This window comes from Thermobia domestica, chromosome 6 (genome assembly GCF_964235325.1).
Source record: "Thermobia domestica chromosome 6, izTheDome1.hap1.1, whole genome shotgun sequence".
In the NCBI taxonomy this organism is placed as follows: domain Eukaryota; kingdom Metazoa; phylum Arthropoda; class Insecta; order Zygentoma; family Lepismatidae; genus Thermobia; species Thermobia domestica.
Window position 1 is genome coordinate 194,635,569 of NC_137459.1, and position 16,471 is coordinate 194,652,039.

General features: G+C 33.9%; 1 protein-coding gene across 1 annotated transcript in view; it reads right to left on the reverse strand.

The window, feature by feature from the left end:
- LOC145687753 (uncharacterized) overlaps window positions 1-16,471 on the reverse strand; it is an 810,237-nt gene that overhangs the window by 383,895 nt on the left and 409,871 nt on the right. The window lies entirely within an intron of this gene.

Sequence of the window (16,471 nt, forward strand, 5' to 3'; positions counted from 1 at the left end):
TCTGAGAAACCTATTCTTCAGAGAGAACCTTTACGTTTTTAAACTTACTTCGAGACCTATCATGTTTTACTGTGTTAATAAAAGCAATGTCCCTAATAAAATTTAATAAGATAGCAAGCAGAGAGTTCCAAGCAAAAACACACATCCTGTGTAAACTTCGTATTTTTTTTCTTCATTCTAAGAAATAAAGATATAGCTTATCTGATGAATTTTTAACAATAACATATCTTTATCACTCAGTATGAATTATGTATTTTTTTCTTTTATAAATAAGCTTAAAGTTTTGAAAATGCATCAAGATGTCACCAATAATCGAAACGTTTGTTGTGAGTAAGCTGCATACTCTGCTTCTTTTCTTACAATCAGGCAAATTCTTCCTCTGTAGTCACATACCTTGAAGAGACTTTGAGAAGACAAAATCTTGGTAAAGGATGCCAAGAAGATGCCGACCAAAGTTATAAGATCACTTTTAGAAGAGAGTTGGAACAGTCCGTCTTTGTTTCTGGAAGACAGCCTTCGAGTTTCATTTTCGCATCCCCGACTGAATTTTATTACATCAATATCAAGTGTATTTCTGATGTAATATACATATGAAATATACACACTGCAAAACATGAAAACTGCAGTATGTTAAGAATACAATCGGACACAGTATTGCATTGCAAACTTGATACGCTATTCGCCCTCTAATATGGAGCACCAAGAAAGAGGTATTGTAGGATGTTTAAATATACATAATATGTAAAGCGTGGAAGGATAAAGAATTGACTAGCACGACAGCGACATGAAACAGCAAAGGCTCTGTGTATGCCATCTAATAGCAAGCGGAGGTCGGTAAAAGAGCCACAGTTCATTGGTAGACAAAGGTTGGTGTGACATGAGTGTGTAATGTACACTCATATCCAAAATGATTGTCGCATATCTATAACTGTCTTCTTGTAAGAATATAATTTGAATTTTTTTTTTAATACTGATACTATGTGTGTAATCGGGAAATGTATGCTTGTGGTAAATTTCATAGGAAAAGAATTATAAATATGAAAATTAGAATAAGAAAAACAAAATGTTGCTAAATGGACAAGAAAGATTTATTTTCGTTTTATTGTTCTTATTTACTGCTCTTTTGACATAAAATTTACCACATACATGATTTTTCCGATTATACGCATACTAACATTATGACAAATACCGGGCGAATTCGTTATCAAATCATATTCCTACAACAACATGTTTATAGACATGCGACAATAATTTTGGACATGAGTGTACATGCCGCGTTATCGGATATTGCAGACCTTCCAGCAGCTTTCGGCCTTTCACCGCGGACTAATCTTGATGCATCGAAATTGTGGTTTATCTTTCCGTGACATTGATGCCCACATTGGACGTAATGCGGCCATAGTCCATCGCAAATGAACACTATGCCTCCACGAAGGCACTACACGCTGTATCACAACGAACGGGCCATACCACGACCCACAAGAATAGACTGCTTCTACGTATGGCTCTGCCGGATCAGACAACCATTTTCCGCACACTGGCGCAAGTACATCCTTGTCTGGTATAGCAGGGCAAATTTGCAAGGAACTATTCCTGCGGCTTTCGCTGTCTACACAGCGTAGGTATGGGAGGTTATAATGGTCTTGCAAACGTCAAGCATGAAGACACGAATGACAAGATATTATCTTTTCCGACTAATCCCGTTCTGGGTACAGTATAACCGCATCCACATTGGTACTACCATAGCATTAGGCTAGGAGATATCTGCAATTTACATTGTCATGTGAATCCGCCCTCTAGTTATTATTAACTTCTTTTTGGCAAGAAACCAGGAAAATAACCAGAAGTACATGAGAATATATGTCTCTCTGTATATAAACTACAAACACTTTAGATAGTTCAGAAATGATCAAAGGACTCGACAGATACAGTATGTGCAAGTTTCGATATGGCTGGAAAATTAGAACTAGCTAGCGCTTTATTGAATATAGTTTTCACTGGATGTTTAACTATTTCAGAACAAGCTTGATAATGTACGGTGTAATTTCGCCTAGTCCAGGGGACGTTATAGGCTTAAGCTGTTTTATAACATTTCTAATATCATTCAATTTACTTTGTCGGTTGAAAATTGGTCGAGGATTTGTATGTTGAGTTGATTTTGAGTTTACCGTTCCGTTCAGCAGCGAGGCTATATGATACGTGGACCTACTGATTAACGTGGAATCCGAACCACATGAGCTCTCGCCGGGAATCGAGCCCGGGTCTCCCACAACCCCTCAATTGAATGTTTATGTAAATTAGGTATATCTATATCACAAGCTGTAAATATAACCTACATTACTCTAAATTTTTTAATTCATTCCTACAACTGATTTTAGCTTTAGAGGTTTTCGTGAGGATTGGCTGGCAGGATTACCTAACCTAGCCATATGTTGTCAAGTTAGTAGTTGGGCATCGTGGGTGATGATAATGATCCTGAGTTGAGGTGTGAAGTTGGGCTCGAAAGCGGAACAATGGCTGTTTGAATTCGTATCTCAGACGGGCTGCGGAATGGGACGATAATGAAAATAAGTTTGCTGTAATAGTTTTCCACGGGATTGGTAAAAGTGAGACTAAGATTTTCGAAACATTTGGCAATTTTGTATCAAGACATGGCATTTTTTTATCAACACTTAATCAATATCAAGTTTCATGCCCCCAATCTTGCAATGTTCGCTACGCCACTGGTATTGTCAGGGTGTCAAAGATTTAAAATATGAAATGTAATCAAAATTATCTGAGTCACGTTTGGGAAAATATTTCAAGCAAAACCATTATCCTCCGTAGATTTGTTCAGAATAAATAATGCCAAATATTGTCAGATTATTAATTAAATATGTATTTATGAAAGGTAAACAAAAACATCTGAGGTTTTAAGAAAGTTGTACAAAAGTATCTCTGTCATAAATAAACTATCACTGGTAGATTTTTTTTAAAGAAAAATAACATAGAAAACACCACGATATATAGTTGTTAATACAATATTAGTGTACATAATATCAAGAATAGCCTTACAGCCACTTTCGAGAAAACTGCATTTAAAAAGTCAACTCCTCACCAAACTTTTCTTCTTCCCAGGGTACGAATAAAATTCGAGAAACTCAACTAACACGTTAACTGCCAGCCAAAATTAGCTGGTTGGGCCCCAGGCGCCATTGATGCAGTATTATGCAACTCCCACTGAAATATTCACTGGTTGCTATAATCCTCCTCCCACAAAGTTAGTAAGCAAAAAACTTTTTCACAGGCCATTAGTTCCGGTATACTTTCGTGCGCCGTATTGGTCCGACAGCACGAATAAGTAGCTTTAGTTGTGAGCCAACGGCTGGGAATAGAGTCATAAACTCAATATTACAATGTTGGTGCCGTCGGACCAACGCGGCGCAGTAGGAAAGTTTACTGTTGGGCCCATCTGCCCAACACGGCAGCCAAAGTGCTAGAAAACCTTAAAATTTGGTAAGGATTCGTTGAACGATATGTTTCTTAGAAGAGTGAATACGTTACATTGAGAGAGATAAACATACTTTAAATCAGTCTTCCGTAGACTAAATAGAAACATGAACGTGTCGTTAAAATCTCGAATTATATTTTTATCTCACAATCATCATAATTTCTATTTTCCTACTTGACACTAGGTTTTATCAGTCAGATACGACTAAGTTGTGACGAATAATTCGGGGTTACAGCTCTTGCAACGTACAAACGTAGCTTTCACACAAGTTTTAATTTATTTTGCGTCACAAAACTGATGAGGTTTTCGAATGATCGTTAATGATAATAAAGCAATAATAAAAATGCAATTACAATTACATAAACAACAAAATTTGATGAAAATTATTTCACAAGATAGGAACTCGAACCCGGGACCGTCATTTAGTAGTTTCAGATGATACCATTGGAAGTCTTTTCCAGGAAATGTGACAAAGCACTATTTACGGAGCTAATTACGCTATTTACGCTTCCTAAGTATATTTTACTTTAAAATATCTCGAATCCTGTCTAATATTCATGGACGTCTTCATACAATTTAAATAATTACAAAATAACGTCTACCATATTTTTTTTCCTTATTAGCTGAGGAACTAATATTGAAACCACAGCGTCAATTTGAACGTTCCAAGAGGCATTTCCCTCATTGAGGTTTGTCTGGTCTGTTTCTGAGTTGAAAAATGAAATCATGAATAAGTCAACAACTAGTAGTTTCTTCATACAGGTCTTAGTATTAGTCTTATATGAAAGGTTTAACAGTTTTCTTCTTCTTCTTCTTCTTTTTTACACAAAGTAAGTGGTAGGCGTAAGCAAGTGATTAGAGTATTGGTTTGCTACCAATGCTGCCCAGGTTCAAAATGTCAACAGGTCAAAAATTTTAGCGTGCTTTAATTTCAATTTAAATTGAATATCATATTCTATAGAAAAAGGAGGAAATGTTCGAATGACATGAATTGAAGTACGTCCATGAATGAAGACAAAAATTTAAAAACTTTTTTCTTTTAATCGTTCCAGATTTGATGTTTTTAGTTACCATTTTATAACTCATGTATGATCAGTATTTTTATTACTTCTCATATACAGAATGTAGTAGAAAAAAATATTACGAGCACAAGAAATTATAATATCAATAGCACTTATTGAACTACGTGCTTCAAACAGCAGAGAATTATCTTAAATGAGGAAATTTCTTCTCGTATGAAATCCACAAAAAAAAAAAAAAAGCTGTTTCAGTAAAAGCACAAGCTCACCAATTGTCCTCTGCTGGTTGAATGGTTGAATTGTTAGATGTAAATTGGGTTGCATCTTTCCAGGTGTTTACGATAGCAGCAAGAATACTGGATCCAACCTAACAGAGTTATAGGTGTCAGAGGGATATTTGCTGCTGACTGTATATCTATCTATTTATATATTTATTTATTTATTGTCAACACAACATGCTATAGCCCAATTAAAATGTTGAAAATTGCATAACTACATATTCATAACTCCCTTTTCTAAATATCTTAGGTGACATATCATATATTATATATATATATATATATATATACCCAACTCATTGTTGTTTACACATTCTATTATACAAAGCAGTTGTTTTCCTGATTAGTGTTTTCGTCAATATATTAGGTTTTGGTTCTTTACAGTAACGTAGGTCAATGTTGTTACGTGATTTTAATGAACATGAAAATTCAATAAGTAAACTAAGTCAGGACAGTCCAAAATATTTTGAGTTACTTTCTGAATGAATAATAACTGAATCATATGACGTCTTTGTTCTAGTTTTGGAAAACGAAAGTTCTCGAGAATGGTTTTATAGCTGTCCTACGTAGCATAAATTGCGTTTCTTTGTAGATCAGATTTTGTTTTAACAAAATGCCTGTGTTCTTTCTAATTACTTACGATTCTTTTTAGTTGAGATGGATTCCAAATAGTAGATATATACTCTAACTTTAAGCGAACATGTACATTGTAGAACTTCTGTAATGTTCAACAATTCTTAAATTATTTTCCTGTTCTAATTACGAATCCTAATAGCTTGAATTCTTTACTTGTTATATTCGCAATGTGACTACCAAACGTTACCTTAGCATAAAACGTTACACCAAGATCCTTAACTAAATCATGCGTATTTACTACATATTTACAAATTACATAATCAAAGTGACGAGGTGATTTGCTCCTTGTGAACGATAACACTTTACACTTCCTTGCATTATCTCCAAGTTGATTAGAAGAACATCAGTTACTAACATGTTCTATGCTTTGCTGTAGTTTTATGTTACCGTTCAGAGAACTGATTTTAGCATATATTTTTAGATCATTCACATATAGTAATTTTTCATGGTAATGAACGCTGTCAGAGAAGCCATTAATAAGCAAGAGCAATACAAATGTCCTAGTTTTGAACCCTGAGGAATTCCTCAGGATGCAATATATTCTTTAGATTTGTATGCAATAAAGAGAACGGAATGTCTACGATTAGATAGGTATGACGAGAATTTAATCAAGGACGGAGAAAAGTGAAGAATTCTCCTCATTTTCACTATTGTTTCTAATATTTCTATACATATGCATTTTTTCTCTGCGTCTTCCTCTTGTTAAATTATTATTACAACGTGCCAGATAAAACATTTTAAATAGTCACAATTATTTATATGCATTCTCATGCGAAAAATTTCTTGCAATGTTTATATTGATGTCAGTTAAATCAAAACTGCAGATGATAATAAGAAGGAAAGTACTTGAATTACATGTGACAAAAATACTTTTTCTTGTTTATTTAAATTCCCGTTATTCGTCTCCTCTTCTTAAAAAAAAAGTCTTTCCTTCACATACATGAAGAATAAATGCTATTTGTTTATGGAAACCATAGCAACAGCCGTAAATTTGTACGACGTTATATTGTGAGATGTGTTTGTTGAGGAGCAGGAGCCTTCATCGACCTTACCTGCCATAAACACACACGCACATTTAAGAAAGATTCAGCGAAGGCTGGCTGAGTTTGGCGAAACAAAAGAAAGTAGTTTTTCTATATAATAGCATAGTGAAAACAAATGAATATCAAATCCACAGGGAGAAAAGAATGTGATTAGACTACTGCAATTCTTATTCACAAAACAACTGATTAGCAGAGAGATTTGCGTAACAAGCAAGGTATTAACTCACATGACAAAAATAGTAGATTTAATTTTAAAAAAATAATAATCAAATCTCAGTTATATAATGATCATTGATGGACTCGATCGAAAATAATATGTCTCACTTTCTAACTTTCAAGTAAGCTGGAAAAGAAGGTTAACAATTTTCATGTAATTCAATACAATGGCACATACCAAACAAGCTTCCCCTGATATCTGCAGGTACATTTCCGAGATAAAACTACCTACATACTCTTCTGTGGGTTGATACCAACCCATTCCACCTAATAACTCAATTTAATCGGAAATGGCGCTTACCATTGTGTTCGACCGAGCCGCACAATTGCATAAATTGCTTTTCTCTCTGGAGAATCAATGACGTTTAAGTAATAAAACTAGCTTATTTCAAACTCTCGTTCCAACTGGGCGCCCTGATTACATTTTTCATATTTTTAGCATCTCCAACGATGGAATATTGTGCTTCAATTAAGGTTAATATCGTCAATTTCATTCTAATTAACTTCTACTGAGCAAGCAGTACGCAGAGGAAGCACGAAAGTACAGATCGAACTTATTAATTACGTTTTCGTTCTTTGAGTGTTACAACTTTCGCAGTCACTGACACTTATTGAGTGTCAAATTAATGTTTTAGAAAATGATTGATATGGATATAATATTTGGATTGTGGCTATTGGCTAAAACAAATGTTAAAAGCAATATTCTTCTGAAGTTACATGACAAACCTTTTCGTCTATAGAGCAAGCGTTGTTGGTTCGATTTCCAGTAGAAGTCCTCTAACTTGTAAATTTTATTTTACTGTAAATTATGGTGATCAGATTTGGAAAATGAGAAAGAAGAAAGTCGACAAACTGCCATAACTTGATAAAATATGCGTAAATTTCAAGATAATCGTTTTTTATTTATTTAAAACATTCCAATATTATTTTTAATTATAAAAGAAACTAGAATCTCTTGTATATATATATATATATATATATACACGATTAACAAATTTGTTGTTGAAATCCATATAAGGAATCAATAGTAAATACGTAACTACGAGGTAGAAACGGGGACGCTTTTGTCGTGAAAATGGAACATTTCGCTTTCAGTTTGCATTTTGGTCGGAACACCGAACGTCTTTCTAATAAAAAAGGGAAATCCCGTTAGAAACGGAACATCACGTCACTCAACTGTAAATTCATGCCTCACATAGACTTAGTTACGTAAAAGTCGTTAAAGTTCAAACAAGAATCCTATGAATAATTTTTTGAAAGTAAAATTCATCTTAAAAACGGTTCTTACTTAAAAAACTTGAATCGACCAGTTTAGATCCGAATAGCGAGAAAGTCACATATCTAAGTTTCGAGTTCGAAGCACCTTTGAGAAAACTCATTTGATGATAATCCTTTACGACCGTTCAAATGAGATGAATATTTATAACTTGAACAAATACTTCATTGCAAAAACTGATCCATGCTTTTTTCACTAATAAAACAAGGAAGTATGTTGTAATGTGTCTGTTTTTTTTCTTTTTTAAGTACGTTGTGTACACGACTTCAAAAGTGCATTACCACTTGCAATTCTCCTTTTCCTGCAATAGCAGGCAAAAACCTCGGCGGTTGGGTTAGTTGCGAATTCGAAAGGCGTTGGATCAATCCTCAATTTTGTCACAAATATGTCAGTGTGGCAAACTGCAAATAGGAGAATTAAACCAATTAAGATTGACAATGTTGTTATCGTGACGGAGCTGGATGATATCAAAAGTAACAAAATGATCTTACTTAAGCATTTCAAACAAGATCAATTGCAAGAAACAGATATCAGAGGAAAACATTTATCTCCCCCCCCCCCCAAAAAAAGATAAAAAGTTACATTATGTAAAGGTTCAATATAAAAGCCTAACAGCACGAAAACAATCATCTACACGAAACGAAAAAAAGAGACAAACACAGAATAAGGGACACCAGTTGCGTAGCAGTCTTGCGGCCCTCCCAAGCAAGATAAAGAGATTTGACCCTAGTTCTAAACCCCCATTGTTATAATAATAATAAAAATAAAAATAATAATAGTAATAATAATAATAATAGTTACTATTATTATTATTATTATTATTATTATTATTATTATTATTATTATTATTATTATTATTATTATTATTAAAAGTAGTTTCCATTTCAAAATCTCTGACCCTGCCTAAAAGCATGCCTGCATATAGCGGTCATGTGTGCACGTTTTCTCAATGAGCGGTCCCAAAGGCCAAAAGGGATGGAAATCTCCGAGACAGAGAAAAAATAAACTTTCTTATTATAAATTCTAGTTCAAAGTTAGAAGCACTTTCTTTGGCACGTGATTTTGTTGTTTCTTTTTTCCAAAAAGAGAAAAGTTTTGGCGCCTAAGAAATTACGCCATATAATATTGCAAATTTGCAAGTGGATATATTTACATTGCAATTTGTAGGAATAAAATAATTATGATTAAAATACATTATTGTAAAAAGTAAGTTTTATTTTTTCATCCAGCGCAAGTCTTAAGGGCCTTCTATACCTCGTCCCCACTCGAACGTCAATATCGAACATTTAGAATATATCCATGTCCATATATTTGCGATATTGAAGGTTGATATATGATAATATAGATATCGACGATATATCGACACATCACACAGGCCCAGGTCCTAGAAGTGATGCTTGAAATATACTGGAATCAACAATCAAATTCTAAATATGTTCTCCATTTCCGTATTCAATGTTTAGGGGGAAGATGTGAAGCAGAATAGATATTTTAAGCCAAAAAATGTTAAAATAAAAGTAGTTTTTTTTCGTTTCCCCTTTAATATAAAACTATTAACAGGAAACTATTACTGAAATTTACCTTTTACTTCTGTTTCTATGGAATAGTTTTAATATTGTTCACGAGAGGGGACAATTCTAGCATCTCGTCTTATCTCCATAACGTGAGGAATATATTTTATTATGACAAGACAGTCTCGTCAAAACTTGTCTTCTGTGCGTGAATATCAGTACTTACTTACGTTAGTACCAAGGCAGAGACGTAGCTCAAGCCGAGGTCCAACCCGGGCCGAGCAGGTTTGAACTTGTATGGCCGGCGCACGATAATTTTGACCATTTTTGGCACAAGCCTGAATACATGCTTCTTCGGAACTCAAACCGGGAACCTCGTGAATGACATCTTTTTCTCCTAGACTTCGGTGAGCATTCAACCAGTAAACAAATGTACTTCTTAGTATTCACAGAAAAAAAACAGCCCATCTTTTATGTTTATACGCCATGTTATAACAGAAAAGAAGAAAAGTTGGAGGATATATGAAAGAGAGTGTAACGAAGATAAAAAACTGAAAGATGGGAATTTTTAATTTTCTTCTTCTTCTTATTATTATTTATCTTATTATTATTATTATTATTATTATTATTATTATTATTTCCTATTTTTTTAATTTTATTTTTCTTTTTATTATTGTGCCTCACGTCCTCATGTCTTTTTTTAGAATACTTAAAACTACACCCAATATTTGCTTTGCTTTGAATAGGTTCGACTTCAGTTGGAGAAAATTTTTCGAGTCTAGCCAAGTTTCAAATAAAATTCTCTCCAACTTGCCTATGCTCATCCCTAAAAAGTAGGATCCCAGCCAGAATTAGCCCGGGATAGGGGACTTATATTTTAAAGAAATGACAATCTTAGCAAAGTGCAGAAGTATTTTAGTCTGAAAGAAAAAAAGGAATGAAATCTCTAATTTCTCTCAATCCGTAGCAGAAGTACTGATAGAAATATGGACAATGAATAATGATTATTTTGTAGAACATTCCACTTTAATATCACAGGAAATTCATCTTCCGGTTTGCTTGATTGCGAAAATTTATAGAGTATATTGCTTTACGATGTAAAGTATGAGTACTGTCGCAAGCACCTAGCCAGAATTTCGTAATGGGTGGGTCCGTGACATGAGATACTGTGGTTATAAGACCAGGGGCTCTATCATTCTAAGATATTTTAGTGACAATATATATTGTTTCGTTTATCCAGGATTTTGTAATGGTTAGGGGGCTGGGCGTGATATGAAATACTGTGGTTACCACACCAGGGGCTCGATCAATCTAAACTGTTTTACTGGTAACATGTATTGGTTTGCTAGGACAATAAAATGAGGATATGATGGTAAGTATTCTAATAACAAACTATTAAGAAATCTCAAGTAAAAGAATATTTAACAAAAAAAAGTATTGAAAATGATTTTACAATATCTACGCTCCTTACTCTGTTCATTCAAATATAACAATTTTCCTTTCATTATGACCTCAGTTATTATAAAAAGTACATATCCAAAAATGTCTTATAAAATATTTTACAATATCTGCGTTCTTTTCCCTGTTGAATCAAACGTTAACAGAAATTTCTTTCCGCCAAATTCTATCTGTTAAAAATGTAAGTTAAAGGAGAGGTAGAAAACTGTTTCTGAAATAACGTGTTTGATACTGCAGAGAAGAGATGTCGAAAAATTATGATAAAAGATGTTCACACTATTAGAGAACGGCATTATGTTTTCGAAAGCTTGAAACTTCTCTGATAGCAGCGGACATTCTGAAAATTCTGTAACTTTTTTAAAAATTTCAAATTCCCTGATTTTTCTAGGATATCCCGCTCATTCATCACCATGTATTGCAAGTAATTCGGGTAATACGTTCCTCATAAGGCTGGAGTGGTGAGGAAATAATGAGGACATATGTCGACAACGTTATGCTCAAGTTCGTGTATCATTGGATACTGCTTATGTAACTTATCATTTGAAGGAGAAAGTGAAACACTCGTCAATTACTTCTTAAGACTAATTCTTCATTTTCACGTTCCTTTTTGTTTCATCATTCCTTAATTTTTAATTTCTGGTCTCGAAGGGAGGCGTCCGGATCCCCCGGACCCACCCTTTCTTGGTTCCGTGCCTGTACGCTCGCTGATTTGTGACGACAATCAGAAACAGAAGTAACAGTCAAATTACAGTAATAGTTTTCTATTAATAGTATTCTATTAAGAGAGAAGTGTAACTACTCATATTTTAACACATTTTTGGCTTAATATTTTTATTCGGTTTCACACCCTTCCCCTTCAAGCTTGAACACAGAAATAGAAGAACACATTTAGAGTTTGATTGTGGATTCCAGTATATTTCAAGCATCATTTCTCGGATCTAGGCCTGTGCGATATGTCGATATACCGATATCGATATTCTCTTATATCAACATTCGATACTGCAAATATATCGACACCGCTATATCATCCTGAATGTTCGTTATCGATATTGGAGGAGGGCGAGGTATAAGAGGCCCCTAAGACTTGCGATGAATGAAGAAATAAAACTTACTTTTTATAATAGTCTTCTAATGATAATTTCTTTATTACCCCAAACTGCAATGCAAATAAATCCACTTGCAAATTTTCAATATTATATAGTATAATTTCTTAGCCACCAGAACTTTTCTGTTTCCGGAAAAAAATAAACAAAAAAGCACCTGTCTAAAGCAACTGCTTCAAACTCTTACCTAGAATATATTGTAAGAAAGATTTTCTATTCCTCTCTCTCGGAGATTTCCATCCCTTTTGGCCTTTGGGACTGCTCATTGACAAAAAGTGCACACATGACCGCTATATGCAGGCATGCTCTTAGGCACAGTCAGAGATTTTGAAAAGGAAACTAGTTTTTAATAACAATAATAATAATAATAATAATAATAATAATAATAATAACAATAATAATAATAATAATAATAATAATAATAATAACAATAATAATAATAATAATAATAATAATAATAATAATAATAATAATAATAATAATAATGCGTTTACAATGATGGTTCTTTCGCTTTATCTTGCGTAGGAGGCCCTGAAGTCTGGTACGCCACTGGTGTCTTTCATTCTGTGTTTTCCTCTTTTTCCGTTTCGTCTGGATGTTTGTTTTTGTGGTATTAGGCGTTTATATTAAATATGTACTTTATTAAACTTTGTTTTTATTTTTCTACAAGATTCTTTTCTTTTTTCTTTTTTTTTTTGAAAAAGGAGAAAAAAGCGTTTCTCTGATATTTATTCCTTGCTATTTATCTTCTTTGAACTCCTTAAATAAGATTATTTTGTAACTTTTTATGTTATCTATTGCCTTCACAATAATAAAATCTTCATTATTAACAATTTACTTTATTCTCTTATTTACAGTTTGTCACACTGATATATTTGTAACAAAATTGAGTTTTGGTTGAATGACTTTCGAATTCTCAACCAACACAACTTCCGACCTTTTTGCCTACTATAGCCGGAAAGGGAGAATGCAATTTTGGAGTCGTGTATACATTTCTGACTTCTACATCCCGCAGTAATACTTTGATTTGCTTATATTCAATTACGTATGTACTGGAAACATTTCATAAATATACATGGCACATCAAACACATGCATCATACATATACATCAAAAGGATCATTTGACAAATTAGTCAAATGGTCCTTTTGATTAAAAAAAAATTTTATGTCCCACGGTTATACGGGCTAGGCTAAAGGAAAACTGCTTTTGATGGAATTTGTCATTCTTTGTAATATTTATACACGTGAAAATTTTATATGATGCATAAAAGTATTTATGTGTTTCATGATATCTAAATGGTTACCCCAAGTCTTCGTTTCAGATAAGTGCTCAGCATGAGAATGAAAAGAAATGCTCATTAAATAGCATTGTCTAAGAAATAAGATCAGGATAGTACGCAGTTTGCGAATTAGATCATTTATTTTGGGGGGAATAAAATTAGGCCAGCAAGACAGAGTCTGAAGGTACAATAATTCAAAATGAAACAATAATGTTTTACCACACCCTTCCACTCACACATAAGATATCTGTAATAAATAAGACATTTATTAATTCGATACATTTACCCATAATTACATATAAATTGTCTGACATGCACACACCACATCTAACCTTTCTCAACGTGTTTAAATGTTGTACTCATTCTTGTGCCCGTTGCTCTCTAAGGTTTATTTACTTAATAATCCGGCCCGAGCGATAGCCATGATCACAAGCATATGTTAATTTTGCCGCTCGTATGAAATCTTCCACTTTGCGTTATTACACACAGCCTTGCAAAATAAAACCTACTTTAGTATTATGAAAACCACTAAAATTATCAATTAAACCGGACTTCCTTTTCTAAAAAAAAAAAATCTATGTATGAGTCTATCATTCGAGAAATGGATTGTGGTTGGTCTCGATTTCTGGCATCAAGGTCAAATCGAAAACCAAATATTTAAAAATTCTCAATTCAAATTCCGAGCTCGCGCTTCTATGCGCTCTCCACGCTTTTTTTTTTAAATAATGATTCCGTAACGGAGCTCAGGAAGTCAACACTTACAAGTACTTTACTGTTAGATTACAGCTGAGTTGATTCACTATGTGCTACGTTATCAAATGAAGTATAAACATTACATTGAAATTATCCAAACAGCATTATTGTCGTGGACAGCAAACTGTACAGCGAAAGGAAAGATGGAAATATGAAGGGTTAACTTTTAAAAAGCCCACTCCAGTTGAAGTGCTTATACAGACACGGACAATGACACAGATAACCAGTCGTATTAGCAAATGCTGAAATCAATCTTCAATTATACGCATACTCACCTTCACTAACGTGTCTGCTCACTACGTACTCATCCCCAGCGTGTACGTTAACATATAGCCATGGAACAATATTTAACTCAGATTTTGAGTACAGTTTCCGAAGTTCATTTCCGTAAACTGTAAAAAACAGTTATGTCTAGGCAATAATAGTTCGCTTATGTTCAATTAAGTCCACCTGTTATATTTATTCGATATCATGCAAACTGCTAGTTAATCATAGCCATTCATAAATGGTGTAATTCTTTACTTGACGAAGAACTCTTTTCTCAACATGAATCTAAATATTGGTCACACTACTGACGATTGTGAGTTTCTATTGTAAAAAACTGCATTTAGTAGGGGATGGGCGGGCAAAGTGAAACGTGCGTGCAAAGTGAAATTTGTCATTTCTAGAAACTTAACGCGGTACATCAAGACATAGGTGGTAGAACTGAAGAGAAGCAAGTGACATGACGCTATGACGTAATGGAAAATTCCACGTGCTGCGTTGTATCTGAGCAATGGAAGCAAAACAAGTGACAAGAAAAGACAAGTTTTTAGAAGACCAGGAAGAAAAGAATTGTGGATCCTGAATATTCAACGGAAATGCGTATTTTACAATCAGGTGAGTTCAGCATTATTCATCGTAGAAATGGATGTAATGGTTTTGTGAATTGATTAAAACCTTGATTTGAAGAGGTATAAAATGTGAATCATGCTGACGCGGGCAAAGAGGAATAATAGACGGAGGCCAAAGTGGAACTGTTTCACCTTGCCCGTTTCTAATAGGGAGACCCGGGTTCGATTCCCGGCGGTAGTTCATGTGGTTCGGATTCCACGTTAACCAGTAGGTCTACGTCTCATATAGCCTCGCTGCTGAAAGGGACGTTAAACCCAAAATCAACTCAACCCAACCCGTTTCTAATACACAAACAAACAATGCAAGTAGTATTCGAAATGTGTGTGGTCGTGTAAATAAACGTGCTCCATTGAGGCATATTTTGCTTATGGTAGATTTGCTCTTAGAAAATTTATAATTGAGCAGAAAAATAAAGAAAGGACATTAATACAAGATATTAATTGACTATGTTTTACATTTTTATATTCGATACTGTTATCTTTGTTACACAAGGCTTATCATTTTAGAGTGTATTACGACTATGTAATCTTATACCGCCAACTTACCATGCAATATTTACTTCAAGCGTGGTTTCAATGTATGATTTGTTTTGAGTGGGCTCATGATAATTGTTCGGACAGGCAAGCTTCTTCAGTACTAAACTCCCATTTTTATAACTAAGTGAATATAATGAATTATATTCTGAGTAGATTTTCATATCGTTTGAATAGACACATATGCAAAAGCTGCTTTTATTTATTTATTTATTTATTTATTTATTTATTGTTTTACTTTCTATTTCATTTCTTACAAATATATTGTAAACACAGAGCATTACAAATCTTTAATATGTAATTGCACAACTAATTTGTTGTGAATGAACATATCTTTGTTATATTTATCGAATGGACTAGGTTCGATTCGGATGTCCGGATGACAGGTTCATGCCGTTCCTTGTAAGCATAGTCTGAGGGGGAAAGCGAGCATCCCCGGTGGAGATACTTCAGTTGATTTCTTTGAGGGGGGACAAAATGTGACTAAGGGGGGGAATACCCTTCATCCCCCCGGTAATTCGCACCCTTATAGTAGGTAGCTGGTATGTGTGCTTTAACGAGCGCTTTGGCCTATCTGTTGGTGACTCTTGGTACTATTTCACTGCGTACAATAACGAATGAACAATAACTTTTAAATTTATTAAGCGGTAGTTCTTGCAATTCAACTCTATTCATTTTGTACACGGTTTTCAATATTAAAAAACCGTTTTTATTTCGAAAATGTAGTTTCGTAACATTCCTTGTTTTCCCCCCTTACCCTACCATTCTATGTTATTAGAAAATATTAGTTTTCTCTCTTTTTTTAAAAATTAATTTCTTTCCTTTGTGTGTATGTGTGTAAAGAATAAAGCGTACTATTTATCACTTTCAATCTCAGTGCCCTACGTAAAGGGAAAGCTGAAATCTTGCGTTAACTCTCGCCACTCTCTCAAGAGGGCGGTGCATTTAGATTTTGAAATTGAAAAGAAAAATAATAATCA